The following is a 13441-nucleotide window of genomic DNA, read 5'->3' as shown; positions in this document are numbered from 1 at the left end:
GGGTTGTCAGAATTGCTATCACTGATCCAGGGATATCTCACTTCCTATCTCTTCCCACTGAGTGAAGTGTTACTAGAGTAAAAGATGTATCACATTCATACTTGAATAATAGACAGCAATCAAACGTTTCACTTCTATCCTCAGAAAGAGATGATACAAAGAGCAAACAGCTACAAAAAGGAATTTGGCTTTCCTTAATTAAAACCAATACAATTCCCCAAAACCTGCAGTTCCAGCAACTAAAATGTGTGAGTTACGTTGCTCTCCCACCGGCATTGCAATTCCACTGACAGTGAAAGATCTGCAGTACTAATCCCAGCCTTTCCAGTTACTTCAATTTATGTAAACACCAAACACAAAGTCAGGCCACAGGAATAAGACAACCACTGGAGAACCCATCCACAAGAGGCAAGGCTTTGCATTTCTTTGGTCATTTGATCTAGTTTTGGAAATCAATACAAGTAAGGATGGGAGGGGAGGGATCTCTGAATAGACTTGACTAAAGTAAATATTCAAGGGGATATTACTCAACTCAGCATCAAGAATTTCAGCCAACTTCCAAAGGCTTTTGAATTCTCAGAGGTAAGCCCAGTGAATTCAGATGAAAGTTCCTTTTCTTCCACTTTTACGGGAAGAAATAACTTAAGTGAACCTTCTGCAAAATAGCCTCCCGTATTCAGCAGTAGGGGGGAACAAACCTAAAGCACTGCCAAGATAACAATTAAATATGCATACAGTTATAAGCCTTAATGGTTTATTCAAATATCAAATACTAATTAACTGACACAAAAACACCAAGGTATTCCCATTAATGTTGTTTCAAATCAAATAATTCAGTCCTTGGTACATTAAAATCCCCCTTCCTCTACTCCTGCTGTCTGTCCCACATTCTGAAGGACGCTGGCACACCAAGTGCATACTGATGAGCCCAAGTTTCAGCTGGATCCAGCAAGAAGCACGGCTAAGCAAGACCACCACCTGGCCCTGCCTGGGCTCCCAGATGATGTCAGCATATTCAGCAGGGCAAAATTAAAATTAAAAAAAAAAATAAATCCCTGCTGTATTTCAAATGCACAAAGGGCTGTGTATATTACCACAGAAAGCAGGAAACCACTCTATCGAACAAGTAAATGAGATTCTGCAGCCCTCTGAGCCTTACTGCATTGAAGCAATAGGAGTAGGTGGAGAAAGAAGCATTTGAGATTTGATTAGTCATTCCATCTCCTTCTCATCCCCATCTTCTCCTTCTCCCTGCCACCGGCCCCCAGCCTGTGCAGTGTTCCCAGGGCTATCACCAAGCTGCTGGCACTTTTTGCCCAACGGGGGTTCTCACTCCCCACCAAGTGCTGACCCGTCAAGGCACGTCAATCTAACAAGTGCCAAGCCAGTTTCAAATTCTTCTGTTTCCTTATACAATTTTTCTTAGCCTCAGTCCCTACCTCCCCCGTTTTTCCCAGCTCTCTCGTACTGAGGGGACATTTCCAGATACCATCTCAGGGAACACACAAGTCTAAAGTTCAGGCAGCCCTTCTGACACTAGCAGGGTAATGCTAGCATGAAATGGAAAGCAGACCCTTAACGGAAGTGAGACTTTTGTGGTTTGGGTTTTGTTGTTGTTGTTTGCTTAACTCCAGTACAGTTTAAGCAAAACCCATTAAAGTTAGGGAAGAAGCTGCAAGGCCCCATAAGTATTAAAAAAAAAAAGTCCAAAAGTTTCAAAAACTGACTAGTCATTTTGGCATCTGCCCTAATTCGTGGAAAACAGGAGCCCAGCAATACTTCAAAAAATCATTTCAGTTCAGGTTGAAGTAACTACCAAAATTAATTAATTAAATAAATAAAACAGTTATTTTGAAAAGTTTTGGAAGTTTTAAATCTAAATTGTTATTTAGAAGAGTTTTATGTATTTTAAAACACGTATCTATGTGATGCTTCTGTCAAAACATTCTTATTACTTGGCATTATTTTCAAAGTAGGTGTAAAAGAAAACAAGCAAAAAACAAGGAACAAGATTTGGATAATGTAAGCCCCAGAGGGTTAAAGTAACATATCTTTTATAGCGCTTCTACAGTTATTTTGTCTTTTTCCAAAGTTAGCTGAGGGCAAAATTTACACACAAACTCAACTATTTGATTAATTTATTTATCATAAATTAGTATTACTGGTTAAAACAGATTACCTGTAACTACCAACCTCAAATCTCTAAGGCTGAAAATTCAACAATTTCTCTAAGGAATTATGTGAGCCTATACCACTTTTCAGAGGAGCAATTATAAAAATAGGATCTGTACTTTCCAATTTAATTATACATTAAAACTGTGGTAGATAAAGTCCATTTGAACCTCACGTATGTTTTGTGGGGTTTAATTGCAGTTTTGCTCTTTTTAGCTCTTTCAGGGAGTCTACCCAAGATCTACTTTAACTAATGTATGAGAATGTGTATTTGGCAAGGTTATAAGAAGATACCAGGAAAAATAAAGCTTCTCAACCTTTCAACTGAAATATACATATAAATTTTTAAAAATATAAAAAAGATGCATCAGGAAGACCATTACAAAGCCCTACAAATTTAGAAGTGTAGAAAGGTAGCATACATGTTCCCCAGTGCCTGACAGCATTTTCCATCCCAGTTTTTCTCAGGGGTGCCCTCACCTGCCCCAGGAGGGCTGTGTTCCACAGAAGCTGCATACAGCCACGATTGCTTGTGTGGTGCTTTTGAGGCTCTTCAGGATTAAAAGTGCTACATACAAAACTGAATTGTGTCCTAAAAGACAAGTGTATCTATTTCTGCCCACACCTAAGCAGCTTTTATGGTAAGACTAAAAACAGTCACAGAATGAAGTCAGAACCGTAAGCTTTGCAAAGACAAACAGGATGATCTTTATGTTTATTTATTATCTTTCTTTATTATCTTTAAAAATAAACTGAAACAGGTCTTTTCCACGCTCCAAATTTTCTACATTTGATGATACACATCCAGTCACAGAACATATGGCTCCTCTGTTTTTCACATAGCAGAGCCGCTAGCACCTCTGTCCTTCTCATTTCTTACCTATGCCTTTGTTTCCTCCCACATATCCTATTGATGTATTTCAAACAGTGGTTTTATTCCTAGACAAATTTTTTTTTTCTCCATATTCTTGTCAACTTTTGAAATTTGATTTTGGGCCCCACTAAAACCTGTCTGTCTCAGGAGAGTAGCACCAACTTCTGTGTGTGGTTGTCTTTCTCCTGTGCTACCCTGCTTTGCTTCTGGGAACTAAAAGCTGCTAGAGCTGCTGCAAAAGGCAGGATATTTCCTCTCCTCTCCAGCACTAGCAGAAGCTGTCCAGCAAAATAGTACAATGAAGAAGAAAGCAGGAGGGCTGAAATGGCATTATTCACGAAGTCAGAAGGCAAACCACAAACTACGACAGCTTCCTTAAAAGTCAGAACTTTAGACTGATAGATATGATTGCTAAAATCTTTGAGTTAGTAAAATTAATTTTAGGGTATATGTATTTTTCTATGTATCTTATTTTAAGATACATATTGCTACTGTAGACTGCAGTGAAAACCCTATACCCAAACAGCGTAAGTTCAGCACTAACACTTTTTATAGGGTATGAAATATACTTTGGAAATCTTCCATCCTTTAATTCATCCTATCATATCAAAACACCAGTGGACACTGGCATCTTCAAACTGTCTACCATGAACAGAGCAGCATCTTTAAAAATACAGGTTTACAATCCTAGATTAACACACAAGAATCATCTAGGCAAAATGATTTGTTTACCTTCAGCGATAAAGATCAACTGCAGGAAGTACAAGACTATAGACATATTAAAATATTTATATTATGCCTATTTATATATAAATGTATATTTAAGTTATGTTTTCCACATACACAGAATTAAGTATGCATTTTTCTATCAGTACTGCCAATTTCTTTCTAAGGAAAAGCCCCAGCTACCAATCTCATTTCCAGCAAACACACAACAGGCTTATGTCACTCACCTTTGAAGACTAATATCCAGGCAACCAGGGAAGGAAATTGCTCATGCAGGGGAATTTCATGCCTCCCTCATTTACACAGTTATTTACACTAAAGAATTTGCTCAAGTACCTATATCCTTACACTTGATAAGGGTACGTATAAAACAAAATATGCTTTGACAATATCAAAAAACATACATCATTCTCAGTGTCGAAAGGCTGTAAAAATGTTTTATGAGAATTACTATTTCAGGCATTTAAACTACAACTTGGGTTTCAACCTAGGTACATGGAATGAGTGACGAGAGAAAAAGAGCTGGGGACTCATCTGATTATCATACATTCCCTTTGGCACCACAGCAGATAAAGCGTTTGTGTGGGGCTCATCTAGTCCCTAGAGTGACAAACATTTTGGTTTTATGTCTCATCTCTCCTGGGGGCTGGAGAAAATCAATCAGTTGTTCTCAGGACTGGAGAATAACTGGAAAACAGAAAATAACACTGAATGGTAAATTTGCTTGCTAGGATTCTCTTCTTTCTGGCAAAGCAGTCACTGAGCACTCTCAGTGCAGTGGCAGAGCAGTGAACTCCCATCTCTACCCTATTCAGGGCAAGTTTGAGGCCAGTGGGTCTACCACTTAAATGACTATTGTTTCAATGAAAAACAAGAAAAACACAATGAAGTCAAGGAAGACCGTCCTCTTGAAAAAAAAAAATCTGAATTTTAAAATTTCATCCGACTTATTTCTTTGTTCTGTGCATAGTAACAATATGAATACCATGGTGAGCGCAAGTGTGCTATCACAGTCACAGCATCTCTTGAAGTCTACTAGACATTAACAAAAGAGCAGATGGTCATTACTTCAGACTCCCTGCCCTTGATCATCACTAATTCAGGAGCAAACTAATTTAAATGAGCTAGTGCCAATTCATAAAGAACTCTTTGTCCTCTCCAAACTAATAGCTTTAGACCTTGTGTTACCAGATGTGCTTCAGAGAAACAATACATTTTTAAATTATAACGTCCTGTTTAAAGTCCACTTTAATGTCACTTCTCATAAATATTGGCGTATGAAGCAAATTTCAAAACTATGAACTTACTCCCAAAAATAAACAAAGAGAACTCTGATCATAGTTTTGGTTTAGATTCTAGACTGATCTGACACAAATGTATTTAATTATCCTCTAACCCATCTGACCAAAAGCTCTCTACTCTGAGTCTAGAAGTGGCACATAGTCTTTTGAAAGGCTTCACTTCACCCTGAAGATTTATAAGCCTTCAACACTGGCACGTGCAATAAAGAAGGAAGCAGTTATGGTGACCATTACATAAGCAATGCAACTTAGACCTAAAATATTATTAGGTAGTCATTAAAAAGACAAATCAAACTTCTAAGAATTTGGAGTAGGCCTTAAATCCGTTGACAAGTCATCAGCAGAAGTCTTAAAATATGTCAAGTGGGGAACAAAAGGGAATACAGTGAATCATCTGACATGATTCCAGTCATGTCACGTCTGACATTTGAGAGACTGTTCACATTAAAACAAAGAAAGAATCTTTTCTTTGGGAACAAATCCCAGAAGCGAACATCAGTATACTGGATGCAACTGTATTTTTCTAACTTAGCGAAAAATAAAAAGTAGAATTTTGAAAATATCTAAGTTCTTTGAGAGGAAGAGGTAGAGATCATAGGAAGACTGCAATCCACACAAAAATGATTTAAAATAACTTTCCAGAGAATAGAAGCTTCAGTTTTAAATTACACTCTTATTTCTGCAAGAAAATGTGCATCAGTGCTGGGGAATCCTATATCTCAAAAATTTCTCTTGCTAGTTGTTTTGTTGAAACTTGCCTTTTTGTGTGAAACACAAAATTTTCAATAAATTGCTATTTTACAACAAAATATTTTTGGCCAAAAAAAGCTACATGGCTTCATTTTAAAAATCATTTTTCAAGTGTAATATTTCTCAAAGTACAATGCTGTTTCTTACTTAAAAGGCTACACTGTGTATTTTAAAGATACACACCCACTCACTCATACTCCCACAACACAAGCAACATTGGTGTTTAAAGAGGTATGGAGGGTATTTTTTTTCCCAAAGCATCCTTTTTCTACACAGAAGAAACAAATAAAACAACTGTAAATTCAAGGTCTTTTCTATTCTACCTTGCAAACAAGGTTAGAAGCCACATCTCTAGTAAACTTTGTCCTCCATTTGATCACAGATGACTGGGATATCCAAATACAAAATATACCATCTCTACTAAGCAACTTCACATATCTAAATTATTATGTACTAAACAAATACAATCCAGGCTGGATTTATCCTTGAAGCAAAGTGTATAGCAATAGCTGAAGGAAAGAAGCTAAAGTCGAAATTTCTGTGGGGGTGACAAATACACTCTTGGGAGATGATGAGGGTGTGAGGGAAAAGAGAAATGTTTTATTAAAAAAAAAAAAAACAGAAAAAGAAAGAAAAAACATAGTTATGTCTCCCATCAGATTGCATACTGGTATTATTCTGAATCACAAAAGAAACTCATGAGTAGAAAACACAACAGTATTTGATGTCACTCTAGCTGCGTATGCAAAGTATTCTTTTTCCCATGTATTAAATATTTCATCAAATTCCTACAAAATGTAACTAATATAAATATTTACTTTTACAAAGGGTCAAGTGGACAAAATGTAATTCTCCCAGAAGGAAACCAGATGTTTAGTATCTTCAAAGTGATGTTTGTGCTGATAAAAGCAGTAGCTAATCTTTCTTTCAGGGGTTGAAGTTCAGGCTACAGTTTCTTTTACTGAACAGCTATGTATCAAATTCTCCGATGAGTATCTGCCTCAACAGAAAAAGTATTTTTAGATTTCTGAAAGATATTGTTTTGTGTGCAAAGTAGTCAATGCACAAACTAAAGAGCCTTCTTTGATCATTTTGTAAAACAATCAGCAGTCCTGCTACAAGTCACCTACTGCTGGTCACCTACCATTTTTAGCTCAGGAGGAAAGCTGTCACATCCATTCCCAAAGCCAGGATTCCATAATACCTACATTTTAACAAACTTCTATATAGCAAATGGAATATACTAAGTCTCACAAATTCTCAGGTTTTTATTATGAGTCATGCAAGAGGTGCAATTCTATGCACTACACTGATGCACTACAGTGTTTCTTAAAACTTACCATACATATTAACAGTGCCCCTTTAACAGAATTTCCAAAAATGAACAAATAGATTTAAACAGATTCTATGGGGGTTTTCCTGTATTACTTGGCTGGTGCCATGACTAATATTTAGCTACAACTTAATGCTTGCCAACAGATGCAAGATAAGACTGAAACCCTATGAGAATAGGCTAAAAGCCTTTGGAGGCATGAACAGAGTCTCTGTATCTCATTCAGAAAGCAAAAGGATTATTTAATTGCTTAAATTACCCTTAGACAAGCCTTTAAAAAAAAAAAAACAGCAGTGACATAAGTTTAACCTTGACTATGCTGGATCATTACACAGTTAATTACTCTACACAGTCCACAAATTTATAGTGCAGGTGGAAATCAGACCCAAGAAGGGGTCACACTTTGATACCCATTCTGCCATTCTGCCAACACACTAAGTGCATATGTACCACTGGGACATAACTGCAGTATGACTGATTTATGGTATCATCAGCTTTGTATTCAACTATGTTACTGTTCATCTACAACACTATGTTCTTGCTCACTTTTCCAATCTCTAGTGGCCATGTGCACCTGTTATTTGAAAAACCTGTTTAATCTAAAAGAGGCTGTAAGCCTCCAGGCTAAATAGCATCTTATGGATGCAAAGTTGTACATCTCAACACCTCCTCTGTTAAGTGATGGAGATGCTCTCGTAAGAGGACATGGGCAGAGAAGATTTTGGTACAGCAAATGACAAAAAAGGACTAGAGAAAAAAAAAAAAAAAACAAAACAACCCACACACTATTTTATCTAACACACATCAGAAACTCCAAAGAAAGAGGGCAGTGCTGCCCAGTGTACTAATTTTAGTCAACCAGCTTCATCCAAGCTCAACATAAACACTGTCAGTTTAAGTACCAAAATATTTAGCTTGTGCAAAAACAGAGCACTGGCACCTTTCTTACAAGAAATGCTGCAATTAAACATAATAAATGGGAAAAGGAAGACTCAAAGGAAAACAAACTAAGTGGTGGGGACTCTGATTTACAGAGCTTTCAGTTCTCGTGTTCACATTTTTCCCACACACCTTGTGATGCAAGAGAGAGCAAAAAGGTTTCCTGTAGACACTCTTGGGGGTTTGCACATCCCACTTCCACTTGCTTCTTTATGATACAAGTCAGAAAGACAAAAAAGCATGGTTGGTATGATGCACAGGACAAGTAGTGATACACTGCACTACCACCCTGTGCTTATTTCACCCAGCTGCTTTCCTGGCCTCCCTCAATTATTTCCCCAGACATCTGTCTTCTCCACCTTCAACCTTCAAGTCCCCTTCTGCGCTCATGCCAGATCCTTTCCTAACTTCGTTGCTCATCAGTTCCCCAAACTTGCTTCCCTGAGGTCTGTAAAGCCAGGTATGGATCTTCCCCGGCTCTGTCCCAGGAAAAAGCACACCCGAGCCCTCCAGGCCTCAGCTCTCCTGGGAGTTGTACAACACAGCAAGCAAAAGACGGTCAAGCAGGAGATGAACAACAATGCCACAGACTGAAAAACTGCATCCTAGAAACTGTAGTGGTAGCGTGAATGTTTCAGCTTTCATACCCTGGCTACGTATGCTATTTTGTTTCTCCCTTTCCCCAGCAGAAGCCATTTCCAGTGTGATTTTGGAGCATTACATCTACCGTGCAGGGAACGCACTCTGAAGACAGGACTCTTTACCTATCCCCGACGATCAAAATACAGTACACCCCTGAAACTTTTGCAATTCATTTATTTTTTTTTTTTTTCTAAAATATAAACAAGTAGTTCTGTCCCAGCTTGCAGCTTGTTTTTCTGCTCTGGCTACACCTGTGACAAAGGAACAATACCGTCACATGTCACCCATATCCCCCCTGTTAACTAGTCCCTAACAGAAAAAAAAAAAAAGTAGTCTTCAAGACAGTATCACTGCTGCACAGGATGCTCGACAGAAAACAACAGATGTGCTATAATCACTACTGCCCATTCGTTTCCTTTATGTCAGAAAGAAAGCAGCAGTCATCAATTAAGAACTCCTATCTACTGGACACAAAAGGAAGCATACACTTTTCCTTGATCATTTGACCGTAACAATAGGAGATGGCAGTGGGGAAGGACTGACCACTGAGCAAGCAAAGGGGGAATACAGGGGTGAATGAGCTTGTCTTTGGGGATTTTATTTATTTTTTTTTAAACTAAAGGTACATTTAAGAATTCATGTTCAACAGTTTAACGTACAAAAAAAAATATCAAAAGAATCCTTTGACCACAGAATATACAAAATCCTAATTATGCTATTACTGAATTTGTCCAGACAATTCTTTTCACTGAATCTTTTCACAGCTGAAAACATGAAACACATGAACTAATAAGAAAATTAAGCACCATCTGGACAAAATGTTTTTTTTAAACAGTTATCATGATTTTTATAAAACTGTTAGCCTAAATGCAGTAAGTGTTTAGACATTCAGTAGGTCACTGGCAAGTTATTTGTATTTATATTTTGAGAAATCTAGTCAGATCTGTGCATACCTGTGTTAAACATCACATTTACCGGTCAGCTTTTCTATAGTGAAGTAGAAAGACAGGTTTCATAAAAACATCAACAATAAACAACCCTAAAGATTCACTTCACATTGTTTCTATTTTAGCCTGGCTACAATCAGCTGCAAAAGATTTGGGGGAAACTTATGAAAATTTTCTAGCCTTAATTATGGTATTAGACCCTAATCTAGTATGCTAAATTAAGCCCTGAATATTCCCATGGATACTAATGCAACTGCACTAATAACCTAGTAGGCACTTTCTGCAATAGAAAAGCTTTTACAGGCCTTCATATTGCAACTGAAACCCTATTCTTGCACTATACCTTTGCTCCATTGCATACCAAAAATAGACCAGACTTAAAGAAAACCTCACACAAGGGCATGCATCATTCTTTCCACCCCCACACAGTTTTGCAAGCCCTCATACCATTAAAGACCTGGCCTAAACAAAGCAATCAGTGACGCACAGATCCTCGAGAAATTTTTATTTGTTTTTTAAATATGTATTGGCTTTTAGCATAAACACATTGTGTATTAAAACTCATTCTCAATTGTTAGAACATGCAGATTGATGTGATATTTCCTCCTCTGCTACAGCAGATGTACTGATTTTAAGAGTTGCTCAAGCTCATTTTCATTAATTCTTTCCAAGGATTACTGTATTCTAAACAGCACTTTACTGAAACAATTAAAAGCACACAATGTTGTTAGACAAGTCACATGAATAACAAAAATATAAAACAAATTTCATAAATTGTCTGCCCCATGCCCCCAAAACAATTCCAGAAAGAAAACATTCTTAAAACCTCCAGATTTAATTCTGGAACGTGAAGCAAATTTGCCAAAATTACTAATAGTTATTTGCTACAGAGTTAACATCCATCCCTAAAAGCTGTATCTGTCCAAACCATTAAGATATCCCTTTTACAGAACACCACTCATTATACTTTAATTTCATGGGACAATGAAAGAAAACTAATTCCTTACTAAATACATTTCATCTAGCCCTTGAATGAACATCCATTCAGCTGAAACATTTCCACATGCCCTAGTTTTGTTGATATGATATTCTGTAACACTGTAAACTATATGCTTGTCTGCCATGTATCCCAAAGAATTTTAGGAAATCCTCTGCTTCTTAGGACGTGTATAAGCCCTGTTGTCTCAGCTTTCAGGAAAGAAGTTATTAAGTCTGACAGTCTCATTCAGCTTTTCTGTTCATCATGCAAGCATATTAAAATCACCACAACTCAAAATCAGGGCCAAGCAGCACATTTGAAACAAAATGGAAATCAGGGGGAAGGGAGAGAATTTGTGCAAGTAATTCACTTCCTAAGGTCACAAGGCCAATACTTAATGGGCATTCTGATATGCATAAATTTCAAGCTAAATAAGACAATTTGCTGTGTGGGGCCTGGGAACGCACAACCCAGCCTCCATAACTGTGGAGGAAAAAAATATGCTAGTAATTAACCAATCATCAAATAATAGAGGCAACTAGTGTACTGAATTTAAGTCATGCCTTTTTTGTTGTTGTTAACATATGTTAAAACATGCAACGTTATTCAAATCAAAACTGCAACACTATTCAAATTCCAGTTACTATTTTTAGAAGAATTCCTGGTCTTACCTCTCTCAGCCTCTGCAAAATGCTTTCCTGCCCACAGAGACTGTTACCCTTTGGATCCACAGGAAAGATCTCTCTAATGTTTATCAGATGTAAGCTTCAGCTGAATGCTAAGCAATTCCACTAGCGCCTATCTATTAAGGCTATGCAATCTCAAAATATTGGAAGTGCCAATACTTAGTGGAAGCTGCCACTCTCCTAAAATTGTGTTAATATTTGAACACAACTGGATCATCAATACATACTACAAAAATATATTAAAAACCCTATCACCGAAAGTATAAAATACATGTTATGAGAGTGTCCTAACATAGCACATTAGTATTCCCTTTGCAGCTCACAGAAGCCGGAGTGGCAATTAACATTTTTTTTAATTGAACCATACTATACTGGTTTCAGCATTAGATGTTCTATCTGAAAGCAGTGAAATAGGTTATTTATAAGTCAATGAGTTTTTCTAAATACCAGTGCTCGTGCAGTTACCAACAAAGCCCATCACTGAATGCCCACTTTCTTCAAAGAGAAAAAAAGACTCCTTTGGGTTGGCACTGAGACTGAGACATTTATAATAAAGGAGGAAAAGGAGGGAAAAAGGGACCCTGCCTAAAGCCATCTTCTTGATTAACATATACTGGAAAATCTCAAACAACCCGTATCATGAAGGAGTTGGACTCGATGATCCTTGTGAGCCCCTTCTGACTCAGGATATTCTATGATTCTGTGAAGATCTCTGGAATGTCAATTTGGTTTAGATAGTGAAACAAATGAAGTTGCCTACTCTAATCAAGAGACACTTCCTTGACATCTAAATCTGCTTTTCCCTGTTATCTGAAGTTCTTCAGGTCCTGCAGGACCTTCGGGTAGTAAGAGTACATAAAGAAAATTAAACCCCTAAAAAAATAAACTCAGAAAGAACAAACAATTTCTTCTCAAAATGATATAAGCAATATTAGAAATCTCTGCAGAACACAGATGTCACAGATCTTCCAAGCCCCATACTCCACATAATTACAAGACCATTCCTTCACCATAAAAATGGCACTTCTACCTCCAAAAGGATGGAGGAGTCAAACAACTTACCAAAACTTTAGCTACAGATCTTTAGCAAAAATTGAGTTACTGAAACAGATGCTAAAATTGCAGACTTGCTATAACCACAACAAAACTGCAGACCTGCTATAACTGCTTAGGTGCCTCAAAATTTTGATTTTATTAGCATAAAACCCCACTTGCATGCCCAGGAATAAAACCCACCATCTTGGCTTACATCTCTGACCTAAAGGTACATAGACTTCTTGTACATAGACTTCTTTGGGATTTGCATATTAAGCAGTCCCACAGTTAACTTGGAGTATTTTCACTGAATGCCAATATTCAGCTCAGCCAGAGGCACAAACGTGATCTCCTTGCTTATAAAAAGAAAATAATAATGATAATATGTACTTGGTAGAGCACTCACCAAAAGAAATCACTGTTAGATTAGGCAAGGAGGCAAAGTGGAATCAATTTTCCTCTCTTCTGTTCAAGCTATGGCATTCTGTAAAAGGAGGACAACAGTTATGGAATTAGAGAAAAGACAAAACAGAGCACAACTCTAACCCGCTAAGGAAGATGTGCCGTATGCACCTGAAGCCACCCTCCCAGCGCTGCCTTTGCATTTCGCCTTAGAGAAACTGAATAAAATGTAGCACGGGCTGAATCTGGTTCAGACAGACTAAAAGGTATTAGGTTTTGAATAGGAATTAGACACTAATGTGATTCTGAAAACCCCATTACCACCTCTGTGAATACCTACCTACCTACGTGTTGTTAAAATCTAGTCGAAACAGATTATCTGAGGTTACAGTCTAAGTCTGCATCAGAGCAGGAAAGTGTTCTCAAATTCCCAAGATCTAAACTCTGAAAGCTTCAGGCCACACTGCTTCTAGAAATTGTTATCACAGATTTTAAACCTAATTATCTTTAATGCCTGGAAACCCCTATCCAATGAGCCACCCACTTTCCTGCTGAGCAATATAAGGACACATCAGTAGATGTTAAGCAAATCAGTTCCATTAGTTATTTCCTAGCACCTGTCTGGTAGCGGCATCTGATCTAGCTATTTTCAAAG

The 13441-nt window shown here is 37.5% G+C and overlaps 1 protein-coding gene across 6 annotated transcripts in view; it reads right to left on the bottom strand.

The window, feature by feature from the left end:
• PLEKHG1 (pleckstrin homology and RhoGEF domain containing G1) overlaps nucleotides 1-13441 on the bottom strand; it is a 162081-nt gene that overhangs the window by 112382 nt on the left and 36258 nt on the right. For 4 of the 6 annotated variants that reach the window (XM_048076918.2, XM_048076917.2, XM_048076916.2 and 1 more), the window contains exon 2: nucleotides 12791-12868. The exons of the other annotated variants lie outside the window; for them this stretch is intronic. The gene's annotated coding sequence lies outside the window, so the exon portion shown is untranslated. The remainder of the gene's footprint in view (nucleotides 1-12790; nucleotides 12869-13441) is intronic. 6 annotated transcript variants of the gene reach the window in all.

The sequence above is a fragment of the Anser cygnoides genome, chromosome 3 (assembly GCF_040182565.1).
Source record: "Anser cygnoides isolate HZ-2024a breed goose chromosome 3, Taihu_goose_T2T_genome, whole genome shotgun sequence".
NCBI lineage: Eukaryota > Metazoa > Chordata > Aves > Anseriformes > Anatidae > Anser > Anser cygnoides.
The sequence above is the reverse complement of the archived record's forward strand: the minus strand, read 5'-3'. Positions and strand labels throughout refer to the sequence as shown.